The 20,880-nt window shown below is 43.8% G+C and overlaps 1 long non-coding RNA gene across 2 annotated transcripts; it reads right to left on the bottom strand.

The window, feature by feature from the left end:
• Window positions 1–502: 502 nt before the first annotated feature.
• Window positions 503–19,458, bottom strand: LOC309343266. 2 transcript variants are annotated; one of them, XR_014157221.1, is made up of 5 exons: window positions 18,015–19,458; window positions 17,412–17,485; window positions 15,898–16,065; window positions 2,584–4,302; window positions 503–970 (listed from the first exon to the last, which is right to left on the bottom strand). It is a non-coding gene; the product is annotated as an uncharacterized lncRNA (long non-coding RNA). The 2 variants fall into 2 exon arrangements; XR_014157222.1 differs by lacking the exon at window positions 18,015–19,458 and having other exon boundaries at window positions 17,412–17,587.
• Between the last annotated feature and the right edge of the window lie 1,422 nt (window positions 19,459–20,880).

Here is a 20,880-nt window from a genome sequence, read left to right as displayed (position 1 = left end):
GAAGGCAGGATGGCCTGTTTATAAGGAGTGGGTACATAATGTGATATTTGCTGCTTGACTGAACTCTGCATAACCACATGCCTTTTCATTCAGATTTGAATAAAGCTGCAGCCATTTTTTCAATCCAAAACTTTTTTTAAAAAAATCTCAAAGCTAAAATTTGCCTTGCCTCTATAATCCCAAATCCGCACGAGACTGACTATCCCCACAGTAGTAGGAATTCTCAGAGATAAGGGCAGAGAAAAGCTGTCCCAAGCATGGTGTGGCGCTGGAGAGCTATATTTCATTAACCAGCCCAGAGTTCTGAAACTGATGTCCTGCACTATACTGTATTTGTTTTATTTGCTTCTGGGCAAATAGATGATTGAAAATGTAAAGCGCCATGTGATTTAATGTAGTGTAATCCCCCTTCAGCAACCCCATGGCATGAAGAAAAAAAAACAACAGAAGGCAACAGAAGGTGTGTGGGAGTTCAGAACTCCCACAGTAATGAGGTAGAGGCTTCTAAAGTGCAAACATCCCACCTCTCTATTGGAATATGCATCCATCTTTTCATTTCAAAATCTGTGCATACAAATATTAAAGCAACAGGACATCAATTAATCAGGCAGATGACAAGGTCGCCGGGCTATTGACATCACCTTTGCAAAAACATTAAACTTGTTCATTGTCATGAACATTTCACCAATTGTTCCCCAGCAGATCTTGTTGCTCTTTTGTCAGATTTGGTTTCTCTTCATCAGTCAGAAGTGTGTCCTTTGTGATGCAGCTGCCACATGTTTCAGGCGGACACGTCCAATGTTATGGAAGACAGTTTTAATGTGACTCTCTCAAGCGGCATTGCTGTTAAATGCCCCTACTTGCTATGGCCACGAGATGGCACCATAATACTGTTGTGTCTCCTCCAGTGGAGTAGGGGTTAGGAGCAATAGAGCTTCCCCACCAAGTCAAGCAGAGAGGGAGGGTGTTCCTGTAACAAGAAACATGGTGTTACTGAGGCATAAGGGGCAAAGGAACTAGCCTGTTGTCCTGGTGCAGTACACACTGGTGCAGCCGCACATTTCACATGAGCACCTTGCCATGCGGAGCAATCCCCAGTTGGTAGCATGCAATCCTGTCCACCATTCATTCATCCACATCAGGGGAAGTGTCTCCAATTGGGATAGCCAGATGCAGAAGTCCCTACATTTTCAATATTGTGTAGAAGAGAGAATTGCAGCAAGTGCAGCCTGCAAGTGATACCTACTGGAGTAGGTCTCAAATTTCAGTGGCGTCCCTGTGGGGTGCCAGAATCTGATGCCCACCCTGCCTCTTGTCTTCCATTCTACATCATAGTTGTGGCATCCCCAAAGCTCCACGCCCAGTACAATCAAACTGGTTGTATTACCCCTAAATCCACCTCTGGCTACTGCAAGGAGCTGAGTATGTTTAGTCTGGAAAAGAGGAGACTAAGAGGAGATGTGATAGCCATCTTTAAATATCTAAGGGGCTGTCACATGGAAGAGGTAACAAGCTTGTTTTCTCCTGCTCTGGAGGGTAGGACTCGAACCAATGGCTTCAAGTTACAAGAAAGGAGATTCTGACTGAACATCAGGAAAATCTTTTGAAGAGCTGTTCAACAGTTGAACAGACTCCCACAAGGGGTGGTCGTCTCTCCTTCCTTGGAGGTTTCTAAGCAGAGGTTGGATGGCCACCTGTCATGGATGCTTTAGCTGAGATTCCTGCATTGCAGGGGGTTGGACTAGATGGCCCCTGGAGCTCATTCTATGGTTCTATGACTCCCATCCTCCCTGACCATTGGGCTGTACTGGCTGGGACTGATGGGAGTTGGATCAGCAACAACAGGAGGGCAGCACATTGGGTGCCCTGCCCCTTCATCTGGAGGGCGCCATGTTGGTGAAAGCTGCATCAGGACCTAAGGTTGTGCTGGGTCAAACAATGACCAGCCTTGCCTTTGCAACAGCAGCCAGACATTGCCCACTGGTAAGAATGGTCTTCCATTCTAGTTTGTCCTCACAATCAAGGCTTATTCATAGGTAGCCCACCTCTGAATTTCCATTTAGCTACCATGGCTAATAAGAGGGCCTTCCATGAAAGTGGCTGAGATGCAGCAGATAGGAGGAGCTCATGATGGGTGGAAGCAAGTGAAGATGTGGGAGAAACAGCTTGACAGGGTGGGTGGGACTTGCAGCATCTACACCTTTTGGAACAGCAGTCGGACTAGGGATAGAAACACCTGGCAGTTTTGTTTCTCTCAGTTTCTCATTTCTTCCAGCCTTAAATTCAGTTCTCCACATTTCTGCAGCAATTTATGGATTATTATTTTTATTGTCATGAAAATTATTCAGCATTTAAATGTGAATTTCTCCTAATAAACACAGTTTATTACTGTGTTTTGACTGGTGTGAAGGTTTTTACAAGCAATTTCTCCCAATGCTATGCATACTTCTATGTTAATTTCATACAACCATATCATACATCAATAATACATCAATTTCTATGCTTATTTTCCCAAAAAATACGCAACTTTGTACATGTTGTTTGCATGGAGAACATTGCACTGCACAATTTGGATATACGTACGAATTTGGACGGATGCCTGAAATACGTCTTTCAGAAGGCAATGTGATCCTTGGGCTGAAACAGGCTCCCCACTGCTGCTCTACAGAAATAAAGAAAAGTATTAGCCCATCTCGTGCATACATCCAACCTGAAGAGGATGGATCTGCTCCTTGCATTCACACACGTGCCAGTTGCCAAATTACAGCTTGATAGTGGCTCTCTCCATGCTTGGTGTGGTCATGTTCCTGTGCCTTGTAAATAATGATGTGCAGAAGCAAGAGACTGGAATTACATTCCTCCAGACACCCATTCAACAAGGGAAAGAATAAGGCACACTCGCTGTAATGCTATGCATTAAAAAGCACTTAGGCTGCTCAAACCAGAATTAGAATAGCACATAAACACTGTTGCCAGAGTCTCAATGGGACTCTGGAGTTCAAATGGGAGCTCTAGCATATCCACAGGGACTACATCAGGTGACAAGCGGAGTGGGGAATAGAGACCTTGGTGTGTAATGATGTATTTGATACATGCAGAATCACCCTTCTGCTGTCATAATGGTTACAGGGAGACATGCTCAACTGTCATGGCCGGATGCCAAGAAGCAGTGGGAGGTGCCAGCTGGGGAACACCCCCCCAAGGGAATCCCCAGGGAAGAAGGCTCCAAGTTAGGGGATTGGTGGTGGGATGACTGGTTGGGGGAGAAGAGGGGGCAGACTGGAAGGAGGAGGTGTCGGAAGCTGAAGACGCAACAGGGTATAGTGAGCAGGAAGAGTATGTGCTAGACAGCAGTCCAGAATCAGAGGCAGAAGCGGAGGCTGCAAAGGGGGACCAAGAGGCAGAGATGAGTCAGGCTGATGAAGAAGCCAGAGGGTTCTCCCCCTCCTGCTGTGACCAGCTCCCCTCTCCCCTGGTCTCCCAGAACCAGAAGAGGTATGAAGAGATAGGAGCAGGGACAGGCACAGCGGTGGAGTCTCTGATTACTTGGGAAGAACCTGGGAGAGGAGGAGACTTAAGCAACTGTTGGGAAGGCAGAGATCTTCAGTCTCCACAACTTCCTGATTGGGGCAAGATCTACCAGGACAAATTGCTGTGCTCTCTAGGCTTAGCCTCCTGAGCTGACCATGTTTCCTTCTTTAAAGACACTGACTCTGTGTGATTTATTGCCAGCCTGCTCCTGACTCCCACTCCTGACATCAACTGTATATGTTCTCCATAAACCAGACTCTTTCCCACTGGCCCTGCTCACCCAGGTAAATAGAAGCAGGCATGCAGACGCCCAGAGAGATGGAAAAGGGCTATAGCTCAGCAGCAGAGCATTTCCCTCTCTCCCATTTCACTCCCCAGCCATTGCAGGTAGTACTGGGAATGAAGCTTCTGTCTGAAACTCTCCAGAGAGCCACTGCTAACTGGGGTTGCTAGCCTCTGACCCTCCACATGTTGCTGACCATTGGTCATACTACCTGGGGCTAGAGGGGGCTGTATTCCAACAATGCCTGGAGGGCCACAGGCTGGCAACTTCCGGTATTGATGGTATTGAACTGGATGAACGAGGGGACTGATTCCGCTCACCTTTCCTTTCATCCGATAATCCCACCCCGAGAGTCAACTACAGCATAGGCAGACTGCTAACAAAGCTGCTTGAGTTGAGCAGGTTACTGAGTAGAGCTGCTCCACCTCTTTTGGACAGCAGCCAGTTCTCCTGCAGAATGAACTCTTTCTATGTACATTTATTCTAAGCTGAAGACAAAAACAGAAAAAAACAAACCAAAAGCAGAAAATACTGGAAAATGTACAGGAAAAAATGGAATATGCATTTCTAAACTTGAAGAATCATAGAACTGCAGAGTTGGAAGGGATTCTGAGGGTCATCTTGTCCAACCCCCTGCAATGCAGGAATCTCAGCTAAAGCATCCATGACCAACCAACCTCTGCTTAAAAACCTCCAAGGAAGGCAAGTCCACAACCTCCCAAGGGAGACCATTCCACGGTCCAACAGTTCTTACTAAGAAGAAACTGGAAAGCAGTTGAAAATCCTCCATCACCCTGTTCATTCCTCAGCACCTACATTTTCTGAGATGGTTAGACATTTGTCAGTAAATTTGAAGAATATCGCTTTCAAAAATAGACACTTCTATACTTGGTCCCTACTTTTGCAAGCCCACTCACATGGAGATTCATTTAAAGAGACTGGAGACAAGACTCCATGCAGATGAACAGGACAATGATGGGCATTGATTTGTTTCTCCATGATGACACTGGGTCCTGGCAGTATGGTCGACAAGGTGAAATGTTGCACAAGTTCAAATTTAGGGGAGAGAATCAGGATTCAACTTTGAAATTTTAGAATGCTCCAGTTTTGTTTTTGAAATGCAGATCTTAAGGAAAACCTGAAGGCTTTGTTGATAAGTTTTAAGACCGCAACATTAAATGTCAGCTCCCCAAATTCAGGGCTTGTACTCCAGCCGTCAACTATGATTTCAGAGAATATCAGACATTCGTTGCTGGATGACATGCACAGTGTGTGGTGGGCTATGAACATGCTGCTTGTATCACTAATGAAGTAAGAATCCAGCATGCTAATGCAAAAAAACAACAACAGAGGGCCATCAAAATGTCTGCATCACACACAGGCCTGTAAGAGAGGTGATGAAAAAGCAGGACATGCAGAGTTCTTGAACAAATGCAGCTGGCTGGATGAACACTGCTTTAAACTGGCTGCTGCAAAGCCAAATCCTAAGGATTTGCATACAGAAAATGGATCTAAATAAAGCCATTAAATGAGAGCATTACCCAACAACTAAGGCAGTCATAGCTAGATTCAGCACACTTGGTTTTATTTTTAGAGGAAAAGGAAAAGCTGTGGGGGTCCACCTGGCCACAGAAAGTTAAACTGCAGAAACCATCAATATTAATAAGGCATCTGTTAATGAGATGTTACTACAGGATGTCTTTAGCTCATGAGATGTATGGAAGCAAAAAGGCAGATAATATTACTGATTGCATGTGTACGGTTGAAGTATCCTACAAACTGGGGTACATAAAACTGTTTTCCCCAAAAGTACAGGACAAAAGGGGACTAAATCATGGGCTGATTTTCAAGATCCCCTATTTGACTGATATTACTGCTTTGTTGTCATTGTATTCTACCACATCCCTCACACAAAAAGTTTAACCCTGCTGCACCTTTATATATTGTTTGAAGACTGCTTACACATATAATTTGGTCCATTGGGAATACATAGTGGGTGTAACAACATATGCTCAATGAACAGCTCTTAGCAAGGGGCTCCGTAAGACCCAATGACCAGTGGTTTGTATGCTTGAGTGGTCTGGACTTCCATTAAAAATAAACACAGTAACTGCACTGATCTCTGGTGCTTGGGGAAGGCCTCCCAGGCTTCCAACAAAGCTTGGGGGAAGACATCATTAAGTAACTTCTCCCATGGGGCTTATTCAGATTAGGAAGCCCTGGCAGCCAGGGAGGCTGCAGAGGGCTCGGAAAAATGTTCCATGAATAGAAAAACTCCCATGTGAACCTGCCCTGTGAACATAACTCTGGCCAACAAGATGGTGCCAACACCTTATTAGAGGGAGGAATCCTACTGAATTAAGTCTCCATTCAGCCCTACCTGCCAATCAGATGATGACAGCAGATATGCACATGTACAGATGGATTGGGGTCAACTGATCTTTTCAACTGAACTGTATAGATGCCACAAAATGTTGTATGTCTCAGTAAAGCCCAGATAGGATCAATCCATGGGGTGTGGGTGGGGGGAGAAAAACAGACACACAACCCACAGTCACTTCACAAGAATAAAATAGGCCCAACCCAACACTCACCAAAATCCTAAAAGAATTCTAAAGTGCCCTGTGAAAGAGGCAGGGAAATGGAAGTTTGTTTTTTGCAGTGGAATTTTAAAAACTGAGAAATCGGAGGACAGATTTCAGCACGGCGCTGCTAGTATTCTTGTCTATGAACATCTCTTTAACTTCCCTCCATTTAAGACTGAAAACGTTTTCTAGCAGTTTCCGCAGAAAGTTCCAGCTCCCTGAGGATTTGCATTTGATTCCTGCTTTGTATAAATTTTGATGACACAGAGATGAAAAGACTGCTTAAGCTCTGGGGTTAAGAGAGTGGATGAAGCAGGGTTATGTTATCTGGGGTCAATTTATTAATCTACAGTTAACATGCTCTGATGTCCCAATGCTAAGCGCAGTTAGTTTGAAAGCCTTCCTCATTTTAATTAAACACACTTGAAAAATAAGCATTGGACGAAGCATTATAAACAGTGCCATTTTTCTAGAAAAAGAGGTGCTGGAAATCACCATGAACGTCTCCCTTGTTCTCTTATAATGGCAATGGGGCCCACCTGAGAGGGGTCAGAACTGAGTTCCAGTCAGTTCTGGCTGGGGGGGGGGGAGCCCTGATTATAAATGATCCACAAAGCAATCAGGTGGCCTTCAGCAGTATTGGAATCAGAAGACATTGTAGCTCTTCAGAAGTTGTTAGATTCCAATTCCCATCATCTCTTGACCATTGGCCCTGCTGTCTGAGGCTCATGTGAGCCCCTGCCTCCTTTCTCACACACACGCACATGCGTGTGCGCGCACACACACACACACATATACACACACTTCCCAAACTGCATCCTATCAAGTTCTTATTCTGGAAAGGGAGATGATTCCTTCTATCATCAAGTTAGCACTTGCATCTTTCAGGTATGTGATGGAATGATGTGGAAAGAAGAAATGTGAGACTAAGACAGCTGCCAGTAACATGAAGCAACTGAAGAAAAGGAGATAAAATTATAGAACCATTGCCTAGCTATGCCAATCATTTGCCACCAGGCATTTGGAGTATGGACCAAATATTGTGCCCATTATGATCTGCAGCTGTGAAGCCTATTGGCAACAGGGTTGTGTAGTGGTAAGTGTCAGAATAGGACCTGGGAGACCAGGGTTCAAATTCCCACTTGGCCATGAAGTTCACTGGGTGACCTTGGGCCAGTCGCTGCCTCTCAGCCTAACCCACCTCACAGCCAAGATGCACTGACCACTTAGACCTTCTCATGAGCATGGGCTGCCCCAGTATTTTCTGTGCTGCAGCAGGCTCCACTTGTGCACTGAGGTTGTGTGACTGGAGCATTCCCCAGCAGTGAAGGGAGCAAGGCAGCCTGTACAATTCTTTGTTTGCCCTGAAATAAAATGACTGGGGGAGAATATCTGCTACAACCAATTCAATGAAAGAATATGCTTGCAATTATTTCCAAATTGTGGAAGAGGGAGAGAGGATACATTCCACCCGCTTGGCAAGAAAAAGAGCATTATTACCATCTCCTACCCTGATCCTTTATAACAGAAGAAACAGGCTGAATTGTTATCACTGAAGAAGTCCACATATGTTCACACAAGGGACCAAAAGCCATCCTGAAGATAGATCATGTAGCAAAAAATGAAGGTCAGCAAAATTAGAAATGTCCTCAGCTTGAGGCCATGGTTGTCCTCACTGCTCTCTCAGAATCTGCATCTGATCACTGAGGAAGTTAAAAAGTGAAAGAAATGGGACTCAGTTGTCACAGCCATTTGTCTAGGTTAGGGTCTCTCAGACTGATGAGCCTGCTTTTCAAACTTCCCCAAGGACTTGTCGTATTCCATTTTACATTCATGCAGTTTTGACTCCCAAAGTTAGTTAGTTTATTATTTAATTATTTAATTATTTATTTATATACCGCCCTATACCCAGAGGTCTCAGGGCAGTTCACAGAATAAAATCAATAAATAAAACCACAAAATACATTATCAAAATAAAAACAACAACCCAATAACCATCCCTCTCAGGCAATGGTCTTTCCATCTCTGTGAAATACCACATCTAGGGGGCAGCACACTCCAGTCTACTCCTCCAGCTTTAAGAAGAGCACTTCTGCATCAGACCAAAGGCCTATCTAGCTCAGCAGGCAGTCCAAAGTGGGCCAACCAGATGCCTATGAGAAGCCAGCAGGCAGGACATCAGCTCTCAACTCCCATAACGTGACCAATGGTCAGGGATGCTGGGAGACATAGTCCACCCACATCTGGAGAGCCAAAGGTTCCCCATCTCTGAGATAGAGTTGTGACCAACATTGGGTGAAATCCCATTTAGGCATTCTATTTATTTGGTGGGCTTGGACTTTAATTCATCCACATTCGTAGTTCTGTAAGGGGAGAACATCCAGGCCCTGCAGTGATATCATCTTGAGAGGTTCCCAAAATGTCACAGCTCCCAAACTCTCTGCAAAAGTATTAACAAACCAGGAAATTATCCCCAGCTCTGCAATTAAACTGTATCTCTCCTAATCTGTCCCACCCCAAGAAATCTCAGTTCCCATTTGGTATTCAGAGTGAGAAAAGGAGAGTAACATTGCCTTTCGTTCCCCTCAGAAAGGGTAAATTGGACAAACTAAAGTGTGCTTCCTGACAACCTGTTTGTTGAGCGTTCATCCTGAAAGGACATTATTAGATGACATTGGCAGTTTAGTGAGTATTCCTCCTGATTAGATTGTGAGGAGGTTAGACAATGTTGTGTCGAGCCAGTCTCATCCCACACTTCACAGCAGTTTACTATGGGGGGGGGGGGAGGTTTCTTGGATAAGACCACCAGATCAAGTCTAATTGTGTATCTTGAATTTGCCAGTATGTGACGGAATCCCACAGCAAAACTGCTCTTTTAAAGAGGATTATACAAATTTAATAAATAATAATAAAAGAGAGGTTTGTGGAGGAGAGAGCTGGTAGATGATTGTAGAATGTGACAGCTATGCTGTGCCTTCACAGCTGCAGACAGCATTGTTTCTGAATACCAGTTCCTGGAAACCACAGGAGGAGAGTCCTCTTATGCTCAAATCCTGCTTGCAGGGTTTCCACAGGCATCTGGTGGGCCACTGTGAGAACAGGATAATGATGAAGAAGAAGAAGAGTTTGGATTTGATATCCCGCTTTATCACTACCCAAAGGAGTCTCAAAGCGGCTAACATTCTCCTTTCCCTTCCTCCCCCCCAACAAACACTCTGTGAGGTGAGTGGGGCTGAGAGACTTCAGAGAAGTGTGACTAGCCCAAGGTCACCCAGCAGCTGCATGTGGAGGAGCGGGGAAGCGAACCCGGTTCACCAGATTACGAGTCTACTGCTTTTAAGCACTACACCACACTGGCTCTCAACCTGTTTGTTGAGATGCTGGACTAGATGGGCCATTGGCCTGATCCAGCAGGCTTTTCTGTCCTTGGCAGTGGAAATGTCCTAAATCAATGGTGAATTCCCAGATCAAATCAGTCCAAAGATTTGTAGGGAACAGATGACCATTTCGCCTGGAATGGAAGTACAGAGTAGGTGCTATAAACTGCTGAGGAGGCTGGCCAACTCAAGCCTCTCGCTTTCTTTTCCTCCTTCTTGTTCCTTGTAATTACTTTCCATAATAAAATCATCCTTTGATGTAATATAATTGCCTTAAAGTGTTGCTAGTTAATGGAGTGAGGAATTGAGGGAGACTGGTCAACTGGGGGGGGGGAATTCTCACTCTCTGTAAAAATGGCATTTGTTTGCTTTCTGATTCTTCTTGTGCACCTCAGGTTGGGGGGCAGAACAGCTGTGGAAAGACCAAGCCAGCGAAGGTTCCTGTGTGGGGAGCCACTGTGCCAATATGGGAACAATCAAGTTCAGAGATTGCTTCACAAAACTGCTGCAAGGAAATTGAATTATAAATGTGGGGACTTCTATATATTAAGGCTGGTGTGTAACTGTTGTTTTTTGTTTCGCTTTTTAAGAGAGGGGAAATCATGTAAAGGGGTGGTTAAGATGGTGATAATTTCTTCCTACGCTAGTATTGCTGCTGCTCATGGTGGGGGCGATGGGCAGGATCCAGAGCTGTCCTTCTGCAAATGTCCTTTCTTCCATTCATGGAAGGGACTGGGATCCAGTGAAGGCTGCCACTGGTGGGAGGAGCAGGTGGCCATTTTCATTTGATTTGCTTCCCTCCTGCGCAACCACCTCCACAACTCCTCCCACACGGTTTTTGGAGAATTCTCCAGTTCTCCAGAGGAGATTTTGAGGGAGCTCCAGGGGCTGCAGGAAGAAGGCAGAAGCAGCAAATATTGCTTCTCCCTCCCACAGCAGAGTTCCACACATGGGAAGTTTGGATCCGCCATCACAACAATAGCAGCAACAGAGAGCCATTAACGGGTTCACACTTTACAGATGTGTCTTACAAAAAGACACATCACTGCCCTGAGGAGTTTACACTCTTAAAAAAAATTGCCAGTTCATTTTTATTTGCAATCTAAAATTCAACACAAGTGAGGGAACAGAAGAAGAGGTTGGGGAAACAGGGAAAAAGTGCACGAGCACTTCAGTTACATAAACTTGGGCATTTGCCCCACAGAGATGGTTCTGGGCATTGTGAAAGGGCAGAAATTTGTTAGCAATGTTAGTTATTATCTGTGTAGATTTATTCCCAAGAGGGCAATAAAACCATTAACATCTCAGTGATTTGGAATAGTACATCAAATATCACTCCTTTTTTCTTCCTCTTTGCTAGCGAACCTCAGAGCCAGACATCCCTGACACTGTATTGATTGCTATCAACAAACAAAGAGTCTCTCTAATACATATGAAGTCCAAGGTAATAATCTTCTTTTGATACTTGACAGCATACCTACTCACTGGAAAAGGCACACACACACTGAGGTATGCCATAAGTTTCATTCAAAATTCCCCTTTGGGATTCTCTGCCTTAGTTGCCAGAATAACTTGGAGAACTGCTGCTCCAGTTTCAGCCAGTTTTGATAACCACCAAGTCCCAGTGACAATTTTAACAATCATGGAACTTCAAAATGATTTGCTTAATTTTACCCTCCCTGGCCTTCTCCTCGCCCATCTCTCTTTCACAATCTGACTTAAACATTGAGAGATGCATTAAATGAACAGAAACTACAGAAGAGGAAAGCAGAAAACATATTGTCCTAGTGTATGGTCTGAAGGTACATGAGGCTACCACTGAACCACTCAGTGCCTGTATGGGCAGCCACCCAGGAACCCCCTGAACACTGTCTCAGGTCAGACAGGTCCCATGTTGAAAGAAAGTAGGGGTATAAATAAAATTTAGCTGCCTTAGACTGAGTCAAACCATTGGTTCATTGAGCGCAGTGCAGTCTAATCTGAGTGCAGTAGCTGTCTGGGTCTCAGTAACTCAGTAACTGGGTCTCAGTAACTCAGTCCTGCTACCTGAGATCCAATCTCAAAATACTAGGGATTGAACCTGGAGCTTCCTAATTGCAAGGCACATATTATACCACTAAGTTTTGGCTCCTTCCCTGCAAATGCATGCTTTGACATCCTCAAAGGAAGAATACACCAACAGGCTCTGCCAAAAAACACCACTCCATTGTTCCCTATCTCCATCAGTCAATACAAGTAGAAGGGCAGACATCATCTCCAGTTATATTGATTGGGCTACAGGTAAGAAAAGTCCCTCTCTACTCCATGTTCTAGAGCAGGCGTCACCAACATGGTGCCTGTGAGTACAGATGTTCCCCCAAGAGACCTTCCCTGGTGCTCACAGGGTCCCCTCCCCCTTCCTTCGCCTTGTAGCCAATCAAATAGGTTTGGGGAAATGATTGGTTGTTGAGGATGCCTGTCAACAACAGTTTCTCTGGTTTGCAAATGGGTCCAAGAGCCCAAAAAGGTTGGTGATTTCAGTTCTGGAATAATCAAAGCCTTAGTTAAGAAGGAGATAATTATTATACCTCCTCTAGCAACTACTCACGGGTCTACAGGGAGAGCTGCCTTGCCATTTCAGCGCCCTGACAAAAAGAGGAAAAATATAGCCTACAATTTGTCATGTTTCCCTGTCTAGGCAACCCACAAAAAGGAGATCAAGTATACGTTGGCTGTCGCTGAGCACATCTAGAGAACAAAAACTATCTGACATTCCACACAAAGGCCCCTACTGCTCACTTTGCCAATGTGACCATGCAAATTCAGCTGAGCAAATGGCCATTTATCAAACAAAGCAAAATCTATACCATTGGAAACAGGTTTGTTCAAGAAGCCAGCCCAGAAAATGCACCACTAAAATGTTCCCATTCTACAGGACGTTTGCTCAAAAACATTTGCCTCCTCGCATGTGCCCAATTAATGCTTCAAATTCTCTCCCTGATTTTGAATCTTGTTTCTGTAATTATTTTTGGCTAATTTAGATGTTATTACTGACGATCAGATTAGCTTGGCCAGAGGCTGTTGGATTTAATTGTGGTGAGGTTATTACCAGTTTGGATTATTTTGGAAACCAAATCTGAATAAGAAAAACTTGAATAGCTTCGGGGATAGGCAGGTGCAAAGACAGACACAGTAACATAAATCATGTATTCTTCTGAAGTTGTTCTTCTGCGCTAACACTGCGTTCATTACAATACTTGAAATCTCATTTTTTTTAAAAAAATTAGTTAAAGCTGCAGAAAAAACCTGCCATCAAAACTTCAATAATATTTTAACAATTAATTCCATAATTCTGCTGTAACCCATATAAGTGTCTTAAAGAAACAAGTCTGACTGGATGCAAAGGGGTTTACTTCTGACTAGATACATATAATGATTTCACTGTTAATGAAGCTTTTGTCCAAATGATTGGTCAGTCAGAAGAATAATCCAGTTCCCTCTCACATACTCCCCTCCCTTGCCCATTTGTGGGTGCCCTTCATCACCAACGCATGCTCCCCATCAATGGCCATCCTACATGCAGAGAACTGCACTCAAGGGAAGATTGCATGTACCCGATAGCACAAGTACACAGGGCTAGCCCTAACTATTAGGCAAAGTGAAGCAGCTGCAAATGCTGCATGGTGAGGGGAGTTGAAATCTGTAGAAAGGGTCCCCCTGTTCGATAAAACGTTGACTTAGCACATCTTGTGTTCCCACCACCACCACTCTCCGAGGATGCAAAAATGAGGAATGAGAAAACATTGGCATGGTGAGGCTCTCTATTCATAGTAGACTCCCCTGATGAATAAAAGCAGAGGACAGATTGACCCCCACTGCCCCCCACACCAGTTGCTGTGGAACCAGGCTTGTACTCGTGAGCTATCATTTCAAAATCCCTGTCAACAGAGAGCAGCAATCAGGCACCATCCTCAGTCACCAGAAGTTAAAGATGATATGGCTGAATGGAAGCAAGAGGCCTGTCAAGCACCATAGGATGGATTCTGAAGGCTCAAAAGCTCATCAACATTGTCATGGAGAGGTGTCTTGGATTCAGGGGCTGAATGTTGTTTGCCTTCCACTGTCCCAAGACAAACCCCTGCAATGGCATTGGGACTGGAGAGAAGAGAGTAGAAGCTCGCACCACACCCTCCAGTCCTGAACTTCTCATGGAAGATGAGGGAACACTGAGGAGGCCTTGACACTATACTCCAAGGATCAGGTAAAGGAACTGTATCCTGGCGCCAGATCCTGAGAGCTCTCAGAAGCAGGACCGGCCTCTGCAGGGTCCCCTCGCTCATTGGATGAGGAACTCAGAGGTCGGGAGCTCTGTCCTCTGTTTTCCTTCCTCTTCTCATCCACACACATGTACAAGTTTACTTCATGGGCTAATAACAACTGCTACTGCTGCTATAACCAGGGTGCAAAAATCCAGGTTCTCCATTGCCACTAGTACCTCCTTTATTTAAAATAGTTTTATGCAAGGTCCTTTCAACGTGGCTTACAGTCAAAACCATAACAAAATACAGCAAAACAGCATTATCAATGAAACCAGATTAAAAAGAAAAGAAACAAAACAAAACAAATCAACCTGGCAACTGACAACTGGGATGCTGTAGTGTTTAGGAAGCAAGTTACTCCCCCCTCCCTGGCTCCATGGCAAACAGTCACTAGCTCTTACATTTTGCAAAATAAAAAATTCATTCCTGATATTAAAAACAAACAAGCATCTTGACAGTAAAACCTTCTTATGATCACAAAGTGCTGCCTTCCTTTGCCTCCTATGTATTTTTTGAAACCATTTCAACCTATTCTATCCCTTGTTTGTGAAATGCATACATCTAAGATTTCCCTTAAGAAGTACTTGAATCAATAAGGATACCAATACTGTTTTGATTTTCTGGATGAAACCTCTACTGGTGGGGCAGCCTCAGACTTCATGCCTTTCCCAAATGTCCACCGTTCATGAGAATTTCAGAAGTGGTGGGAGTGATCACAGCAAAGGGTACAGTATGAATTCTGAACAAATACAAAGGGTTGTGATGTGTCATTTGCTCTCCAAAGGTCAATCTTCCCTTGCTGGGTTGGCTCAGGAGAGAAAAGCGATTGTCATTGTCATTCATTTTTGTTCGCTGACCATTTGATGGGCATGTCGCAGACAATCTCTGCCAGATTAGGAATAGTTCTTTGCTCTCTAATATTTTCTATGCCCCTGTGAACTAATTCCTCATTAATCATAGGAGGTATCGGGGTACCAGTCAGACTGCAGGGACACATTTATTTGGGCATGTGTGATGCTATATTATACATTCCTGAATAAATAATGCTTTGTTTGTCCTTGAACAGATCAAAATTCTGGCCAAGCCAAATGCCTTGCCAGGGTGTTCAGTATAACACTGAAGAGAAGAGGTAATGATGAACTGTCCTAAAGTGACCTTTAATAGCAAGAAGGGTGTGCACAGGTCCACATCATATAACCTTCGGGAGGACCCCAAGAAACCCCAGTCACCAAATGATAAAGTTAGGCCCCAGAAGAGCAGCAGGTTGGCCTAGTTTTACTCATGAGTGCTAAAAGGGCAGGGCAGGATGATCTGGAGAGTGAAAAGTAACAGGAAGTCACCCAAAGCACTCTTTAATCTAAAGAGGATGGAAGAGTCAGGGGTGGGAGGGAGAAAGAGAGAGAGAGAGAGCATGAGGAGGGGAAGTTTTTCTCCATTCCACACAATTTCCCTCCTCCAGCTGTTCAGGAAACAGCTGAGCAGTGGTTTCAAATGAGAGCTAGTAGGAAATGCACCAGGGGCCAAATTTGGCCTGCAAACCATCACTTCTGCACCCCTGCTTAGGCAGTGATCTTCTACTGCACAATGTTTCCCCTCACAATAGTGAGAACGAAGACATGAGACTTTAAGGTTTTCTTATCTTGCAAGTATCATTTCCTTGCTCTAAGCCAGCAAGGCATATCAAGACTTTTCAAGGAAGAAGACTAAAAATCAGGATCATTTTCAGATTCTGGAGTGATATACAAGACGAGACAAGGTGTCAAACTGGCCATAATGGGAACAGTCCATAACAACTTACTAAATTAATGATTTCTAGTGCTTACCTTTCCTGGTAAAATTCCAGAGTTCAAGATGGGTTCCCTGGGTTGAAGCTTTAGAGGCTTCAGGACAAGACAAGGAGACGTAAGAAGGTTCTCCAGAAAGGAGGGTCCCAGAGGTTAGTTCCCACGCAGCTAAGACAAGCAGGAATTGACAAGGGATGAGATGCAGAGCTGAGACAGAAAGCAAGGGAACAACAACACAGGTTAATAAGAAAGCATGAACATATGTGTATAACCAGTGAGATGCATGATTCCTACATCCAGCAGACACTTATGACCCATAGCAGCTCACCAGAGAAGGCAACTTGAACTAGCCAGTAAGGAATGTGGTCAAACCCAACAAGAATCAATTGCCATAAACTAGGTCACTAGCATAAAGCAACTGTAAGGGACCAGTAACCTGACAAACAATATGTAGATGGCTTCAAGAACACCCAGTTTATACTAAATTGAAAGAACCCACAAACATTGTGACTGGGATCTTCAACCCACAGAGTCTGCATTTGTAATGTTGAATTTACTTGGATGTCTAAGGCTGCAACTTATGGGAAGAATCTCATGTGTGAAGCATGTGTGCATGTGTGATACAAACACTCTGATTTAAGTATTCATTTGTTTTGTGCTGCCCTCACTTGGATCCTTCAAGTATACAGTATCCATGTACGGGTCTCAATAAGCTGACAGGGCCCTTCTCACATTACCCAGTGGTTGCCACTGGATGTGCATAAAGCTTTGAGCTGTGGCCAAAGCTTTGAGCTGTGGTCTCACTGGTGTGCCTACATACATATTTCTGCATGTTCCCATTTAACTTTCTCGGGAGGAAACAAACATTTCACATGCACATCTGAAGTGTAGGGCTCAATCCAGCCAAATTTAGGTCCCTCTGATTTCAAGGAGAGAGAGATTTAAGCAGGTGCTTAACTCTCTCATCAAACACCATGTACACTCAATACATATAAAGCACATGGCTTCCCCCAAAAGAACCCTGGGAACTTTAGTTTGTTAAGAGTGCTGGGAATTGTAGCTCTGCAAGGGGCATGCAGGTGGCACCACAGAGCCTAGGACTTGCCGATCAGAAGGTCGGCAGTTCAAATCCCCGCGACAGGGTGAGCTCCTGTTTCTTGGTCCCTGCTCCTGCCAACCTAGCAGTTCGAAAGCACATCAAAGTACAAGTAGATAAATAGGTACCGCTCCGGTGGGAAGGTAAACGGCGTTTCCGTGCACTGCTCTGGTTTGCCAGAAGTGGCTTAGTCATACTGGCCACATGACCTGGAAGCTGTCTGCCGGTTCCCTCGGCCAATAAAGCGAGATGAGCGCCACAACCCCAGAATCGGCCACGACTGGACCTAATGTTCAGGGCTCCCTTTACCTTTACCTTTAAGGAGTAAACTACAGTTTCTGGGATTCTTTGGGGGTGCTTTAAGTGTACAGTGTGAACACGGTCTCAGTGTATTATAAAAGTGCTTAATTTGGGCAGGATTGTATCTGTGATGTGTTAAGCAGCTCTGTTACAATACCTTCAGGTGGATTCCCAAGCAAAATTCAGGACAGGCAATCCGATGAAGCTGGTTTTGCAGTGTTTTGTGTGGTTCTGCAAATGGAATAAATGAAGTTATTACATGACCAGTCCAAAGCATTTTGCTGCCTGCACCAAGTTACCAAATGGCTGGCGCACACACGCACATACACCTCATGCTCGGACAAACACTTTGAAAAATCTTGCTGCCCTGTTCAGTTATCGATTCCTGCTTTCAGCTGTGCCCAGTGGCGTAGCGTGGGGGGTGCAGGGGGGGCCGGCCGCACCGGGCGCAACATCTGGGGTTAGGGCAAATCCACGGGTTAGGGGGCGCAAATCCATGGGTTAGGGGGCGCAAATTACTTGCCTTGCTGACAACCCACGCTACGCCACTGGCTGTGCCCCCTCAATTTCACCCCCAAAGCAGCCTGCTTCACCTTGCCACACTGCAAGGCCAGCTCTGTGTGATCATAACGAAAGGGAACACATCAAATAAAGAAGCATATACCCTGCACTGGAGCAACTTCTAGATATTCTGGGACAAATGCAGCAGAGAAACAGCCAGAGGGAAAGCATTTGAAAGATGCTAGAGTGATTTACTCACCAGTCCTGGGAGCGGGCACAGTTCTGCGTGACCAAAGCTTCTTGTGGCAAGGCAGAGAATTCCAAAAGCGTCGGGGGGGGGGGGGAGAACTCAAGACAGAGAGAGGCCGGACTCAGTTTCAGCAAATTGAGCACTTCCACGCAACCCAAGATAATAATAATAATAATAATTAAGAATCAACTCAAATGCGACTGAAACGTGTAATTATGCAAAACTGCTTTAAATGGGCATTTGTTCAAAAGCGGTGGGCTTTAAAAGATTAATAAAATTAAACACTCTGCAGCAGCGTTTCAGTTCCCAACCCAAATGGGTCTCTGGAGCCCCTCTGGGAGCTCATGGAAATGGATGGGCAAACTCCCACTGATTGAAATGAGGCTGGTTAGGAAGGGCAAGGCTTTTGTGTGGCTCATGTGCTTGCTTTAGAAACCCTCTGCCAAAGTCAAGCACAAAACCCACATTTTGATAATACCATTTAAGAAAAAGAACTATAGTTTGCTGGTGCCAATCTTTCTGATTTCTACTATTGCTTGCATTCCAAATGCATTAACTTCCAGCATTTTGGGGTTTCTTCTTTTGCTAACCTTACTATTGTATGAAATGATCGTGCGCAGGGGAGGAGCATGGATGGGCTCAAACCACAACATGCAGCTTCCATTCAGACCCTGATCTCTTTCTGGGTATAAATTTCAACAAGAACAATCTCTGTCACGTTGCTCATGTCATGGTTTTAAGAATATATGGAGCATTTTACAAGTATGTTATTTAGATGTATATTTCTGAAAGACTGAAAAGGAAACATAAGTTGTGAAATAGGCACTCTTGCTGGAAGTAAAAAAAAAATATGGAGACACAAGCTAGGCACAATCACTTAAAATTAATTAAACCTAAAGATTCAATCCTGGGCCTACTTACCTGGGAGTAAGTCACAGTGGATACAGTGGAACTTATTTCTGAGTGTACATCCAAACAGTGGGACTTATTTACAAGTAAAATGGAACTTTGTGTAAATGGGTTTTTAAAAAGTATTTTGTAAACCACCTAGAAGCCTATCCTGGCAGGAAGTCATATATGCATTAATAATGATGGGAGTATTTAGTCTTGTGCCACAATTCTATAAGTGCTTACCTGGGAGTAAGAGTCTCTGATTTTGATAGGGCTTACTTCTGACATATATAGGATTGCACTGTAAATTTCCTTAATTCCATTGAGACACAGAGTCCAAGTCTATACAGGTTGACTCGGAAGTAAATCCAGCTGAGTTGAATGGGACTTAGTCATACTTAAGGGTACACAGGATTGTACACTTAATTATCGCTAGCTTTTTTCTGGGTTTTACCCTGTTTGTTTTTGTCCAATTTAAAACATCTAGTTTTCCTACTCCCCATTCCCCCCCCCAGCTTTTAAAATATATTTATACACATACAAGAACAACCCATTAATTACAAGCAGCCTGAATCTGTAACTCCCCCCATCCCCACCCCTGCTGGTGAATAATCCCACTTCCTTTCCTGAAACCTCTCACCTGAGTAAGCCTTCCAGAGTCAAACACTGGAGAAAAGCCCTTTAAAGCACTCCATATCTTGACCAAATGTGCAGACGCTAAAGATAAGAATGAGCTTTTCTATAATGGTCTTGCTTGACTTTAATGTTAGGGTGTTCCGCTGATGGGAAGAAAGGGGTTGGCCTTGCATTCTTTAATACTGTTTACAAAGAGCAAAGTGTCTCTCTCTTTCTCAATTCCTCCCACCCCAACCCAGCTAAAATCTCTTACCAATTTTAAAACCAGATGGGACTATTCTTATGAGACTCTAATCTGATCTTTTCTTTCTAAATGGAAAAAAGAATACTTTCGTTTCTTTCATTAACGATTAAATGCACACATTTACATTGTGTTGACTGCAGTATAGATGCTTAATGTGTTTAATGATGAAAATAAATACAATATAAATATACTGGGTGATTATTCAGAGTTAGTCACACTCAGAGAGTTGACTCACTGGCATGAATGGACACTCAAGTTCACTGATTTTAATAAGTCAGGATATGCATATCACCCAATGTATATGCGTATCAAATGGGTGTGCAAATATAAACAACACGATCCCATTGTTTGTGTGTATAATACTGTACTGTACTATATATTTGAATACTAATGTTACATTTACAATATAAATGTATGATGCATATTAATCATGTCTATTATCAGCAAAATGAATGTTATGAGGAGGGGTGCTTATACCATACATATTTCTATATTGAGAATGAGTATTGGTAAAGGTGAATCAGTTTCATAAACAGTATATGAATGAATGCAACTGATTCAACTTCAGCCCTGCTCATTCTCTCTAGAGGGGGGAATGTGTGTTTGTGTGTGTTAGCTTCCCCTAGGGTGGAAATGGTCTCATCTTTACCTACTTCAGCCCATGATTTTTATTTTTATTTTAGTGGGAACTTCATTGTATATTCTGGAAAAGTATATTGGTTGGGAAGCTTTAACAGAGCTAAGGAGTATGTGCAAGGAGTGAGAAACTAAATTGATGGATGGATGGTTAAATGAATATAAATGAACTGATACCTTTACAGGAAAATAACATTTCTTTTCTTTTTTTTATTCTATAGATCAGTGGGTTTTGTATCTGTAATTCTTTCATATCAGCAAAGAGGAAATAAACTCCCATGTAAATCATTTCCCCCCACCTGGAAGCATATTAAAACCGTGCCATTTTTTTTTCTTTTAAGCAGTGCCCCCCTCCCCCACCATTTGCTTATCAGTTCATCCACCATTACATTTTAAATGAAATTGCAAGGAACCCCCCTTCCTTTCCCTCCCCTAAATTCTAGGCTGATGTAGGAAAGTCAGAAGCAT

The sequence above is a fragment of the Podarcis erhardii genome (assembly GCF_964252035.2).
Source record: "Podarcis erhardii genome assembly, chromosome: 5".
Lineage (NCBI taxonomy): Eukaryota > Metazoa > Chordata > Lepidosauria > Squamata > Lacertidae > Podarcis > Podarcis erhardii.
This window is presented reverse-complemented; position numbering and strand designations above follow the sequence as displayed.